This window comes from Rhinopithecus bieti, unplaced genomic scaffold, assembly GCF_001698545.2.
Source record: "Rhinopithecus bieti isolate Rb0 unplaced genomic scaffold, ASM169854v2 scaffold_12155, whole genome shotgun sequence".
Classification (NCBI taxonomy): Eukaryota; Metazoa; Chordata; class Mammalia; order Primates; family Cercopithecidae; genus Rhinopithecus; species Rhinopithecus bieti.
Genome location: NW_016807423.1, coordinates 3,589,250 through 3,592,250, shown reverse-complemented (window position 1 = coordinate 3,592,250; position 3,001 = coordinate 3,589,250).

The window sequence follows — 3,001 nt, the reverse complement described above, 5'->3', positions numbered from 1 at the left end:
CAGATGTTGCAGGTTGCCCATCCGATATGTTTCCTCTTTTCTGCATCCTAATAGAACCATACTTATGGGGACGGTCAGCCAGAGCTAACTGTACAAAGAGAAGTGGCAAAGAAAAACCAAGAGAGGCGTTGTGTTTAGCGCTTGGAGCTTCTGTAAGGGAATCAACCAGGTTGGCCTTCTTTTTATTATTATTATTATTATTACTATTATTATTTATTTTTTTTTTTTTTTTGAGATGGAGTCTCACTCTGTCGCCCAGGCTGGAGTGCAGTGGCACAATCTTAGCTCACTGCAAACTCCACCTCCCAGGTTCACACCATTCTCCTGCCTCAGCCTCCTGAGTAGCTGGGATTACAGGACCCCGCCACCACGCCTGGCTAATTTTTTGTATTTTTAGTAAAGACGGGGTTTCACCGTGTTAGCCAGGATGGTCTCGATCTCCTGACCTCGTGATCTGCCTGCCTCGGCCTCCCCAAAGTGCTGGGATTACAGGCGTGAGCCACCGCGCCTGGCCAGGTTGGCCTTCTTACTTCATCTTAAATGTTTCCAAAATCAAGATAACCCAGAACTAACTTGCTTTTCCCATCCAAAGATCTGGCATTGTGCACATTGCAGGAAATACTTGGATCTCTCGGTAAAAACAAATTTAAAGACCCAAACCCTGGGGCTTTGGGGCTATGTATTTATATCAATTTATGAATTTATATAATTTCATATAACTTATAGTGGAGGTTGGGACAGAGAATTAGGGACTTCAGTGTCTAAGAGCAATCTTTGTCTTTCACACATTATACTAATGTGTTTTATTTCATCCAGTCTTCTTTAAAGTCTTTCCTATCTTGTTCTAAACAAGAGCATTCTCATTTCTATTCAACTTTCTTGTTTAAGCTACTAATCTTTCTACTACTTTCCTACAGTCTGCTCAAATCAGATTCCATATATCATGTTATACATTTTCACACCCAACCATGTGTTCAGTTATAGCTGTCTAGATTTAGGAATATCAACATTCAAGTGTCACTCTATTATTATTATTATTTTTTGAGCCATTGAGCCTGCATTTCTGAAGCTTCGGAATTTTTCTTTCCTACTTTACTCAATTTTACCAGTAATAGTCCATATTACATGGATTCGTGACGGCTTGTAACAATGTCAAAAAGGAAACTAAATCTTGGGTAAAATTTTTCTTTCATAGTTTCCTATTGTATCCAAGCATTCATACGGGAATATCCATGGTACATCTACGTTAGAACTCTATAACTAAAATTTCAGTAGATTTAAACAGAATCATCTCACACACAGTACATTGAATAATAATAGCATTATACAAAACAGCATTGAGTCACTTTACAAAATTTGTGCTTGCATGAGCTATCATCTATATTCTTAGAAGAATATTATAATATTTGCCGTTCCATGTTATACATTTTTGTCTTTAAAAGGAAGTTCCTATCACCGGCCCTGTATCTTTAGTTTATGTTCTATTACTGGGTGGTAATATTCTGGATCTCATCCAGAAGCCTTTCTGGGCCCCTCCCTTATATTTGCATGCTGTTGGTAACACACAAAGGCCCTTGGCAGTCTCAACTTATGGAATGGTAACTAACGGCACACTCAACCACATGCAAACTTAAATACAACCAGCATTTGTAAAATTCAAAGGGTACAGGTATAAACAGTTTTTTACATTAAGTTTGTAATTTGGAAAAAATCTCAGTAACCCTGACTACACAATCCTATCCTTCCCTCGTTTAATGTTTACACTCATGAATTTTACCCATGGTGTTATGTATGTATTTTTTACAACTTGGTTTTTCCCCTTAGCAATATATATAGGAAGTCTTCCCTTAAAAAAGTAAAATCAGGCCAGGCACAGTGGCTCACGCCTGTAATCCCAGCACTTTGGAAGCCCAAGAGGGGTGGATTATCTGAGATCAGGAGTTTGAGACCAGCCTGGCCAACATGGTGAAACTCCGTCTTTACTAAAAATACAAAAATTAGCCAGGCGTGGTGGCATGCGCCTGTAGTCACAGCTACTTGGGAGGCTGAGGCAGGAGAATCACTTGAACCTGAGAGGCAGAGGTTGCAGTGAGCTGAGATTGTGCCACTGTACTCCAACCTGGATGACAGAGCAACACTCCATCTCAAAAATAAAAAAATAAATCAATTTACCTTATTGTGCTCTCTCCCTTTAGCCAGTCTTTTAACTGTGTTTATATTAAAGATATGTTTTTATTGTTTCCCTACTGATAGGTAACAATAGTGTTTCCAAATCTTTACTATAACAAGCAATACACATCCTTGTATATGCTTTCTTGTGGCATACAAATATTCATATTTCTCCAGCTTAGGTCCCCATAAGTAGACTTTCTGAGTCAAGGATATGCACATTTAAGGTTCAAATTCACTGCCAAATTGTCCTTCAGTTTTATCAACTTATATTCCTACTAAACAGCCCCTAAGAGTGTCTGTTTCCCCATGTCTTCATCAACACTGGATAACGTCAGTCTTTAAAATGTTTACCAACCTGAAGGGGAAAAAACACTTGTAAGAATCAAGTCCTCAACTAGTCCTGAAGTTGAACATCTCTCCAGATATTTATTGGCCATTAGTATCTGGATAGATGTTCAACCTCAGGAGTAATAATAATAAAAATTCTGTGAGTTGCTTATTTGAAGTCTTCATCCCCTTCTTTTTTTTTTTTTTTTTTTGAGATAAGATTTCGCTTTGTAGCCCAGGCTGGAGTGCAGTGGCACAACTGTAACCTTGAACTCCTGGACTCAAGCGATCCTCCCTACTCAGCTTCCGAAGTGGCTGAGATTACAGGAGCATACCAGCTAATTTTTATATTTTTTTGTAGAGATGGGGTCTTGCTATTTTTGCCCAGGCTAGTCTCAAACCACTGGCCTCAAGTGATCCTCCCACCTCAACCTCTCGAAGTGCTGTGATTATAGACATGAGCCACTGTACTTGGCTATCAGTTGGATTCTCAGTGTTTAAT